The sequence below is a fragment of the Dipodomys ordii genome, unplaced genomic scaffold (assembly GCF_000151885.1).
Source record: "Dipodomys ordii isolate 6190 unplaced genomic scaffold, Dord_2.0 Scaffold22, whole genome shotgun sequence".
Lineage (NCBI taxonomy): Eukaryota > Metazoa > Chordata > Mammalia > Rodentia > Heteromyidae > Dipodomys > Dipodomys ordii.
The window spans coordinates 3,465-4,167 of record NW_012267238.1 but is presented as its reverse complement, the minus strand read 5'-3'; the positions used below and the strand labels follow the sequence as shown (position 1 = coordinate 4,167).

The following is a 703-nucleotide window of genomic DNA, read 5'->3' as shown; positions in this document are numbered from 1 at the left end:
CCCGCGGCCCGGGCCCCGCCGTCCCCACCTGACAGGGGAGCCGACCCCCGGGGCTCCGCCCGGGACGGGCCTCCGGCGCGCAGGTCACGCCGGGAGGATGAGAGACTGAGTCACACCGTGTGGGTGGAGGACCGGGGTCCGGCCGCTGACCGGCGGGCAGCCCAGGGCAGGACTCAGGAGGCCCCAAGGAGACGCCAGGCTGAGACCTCTGCGGGGCCTGGGGTCCTCAGAGGACCCGCTGTGAGCGTGTGTGCACAGCGACTGCAGGAATGCAACCTGCATTTAGAACCCAAGGTCTCTGTCCTGGGCCTCTTCCAAAACGCCCTCTAAGCTAGTGGGAGGGCCTGTGACAGCCCGACCTTCCCTGCCAGCGTGAATCCCTGCCGTCTCAGAATGACCACTACCTTGGAGTCCCAGTTTTTCTTCCAGTCTGACTCCCCCATCACAATGCTGTCCTGACAGATGGGCTGTAAGGTCCGCGTACACACCCTGCCTAGACCTTGGAGGAGTTGCTCCAATGAGACCTCAGGGTCTGTAGGGAACACAACAAGCGAGAAGCAGCAGCAACCCCAGGCACTGCAAATGGTGCAGCTGCACGGTCCCAGGTCAAGGACGAGGGAGAGGCCACGCCGAAGGCCGCGGGTACGAGGGAGAGGCCACGCCGAAGGCCGCGGGTACGAGGGAGAGGCCACGCCGAAGGCCG

At 66.0% G+C, this 703-nt stretch overlaps 1 protein-coding gene across 1 annotated transcript in view; it reads left to right on the top strand.

The window, feature by feature from the left end:
* The window catches only part of Cptp (ceramide-1-phosphate transfer protein), a 2,819-nt gene continuing 2,116 nt past the window's right edge, over window positions 1–703 (top strand). Inside the window, exon 1 of the mRNA XM_013014210.1 lies at window positions 1–35. The gene's annotated coding sequence lies outside the window, so the exon portion shown is untranslated. The remainder of the gene's footprint in view (window positions 36–703) is intronic.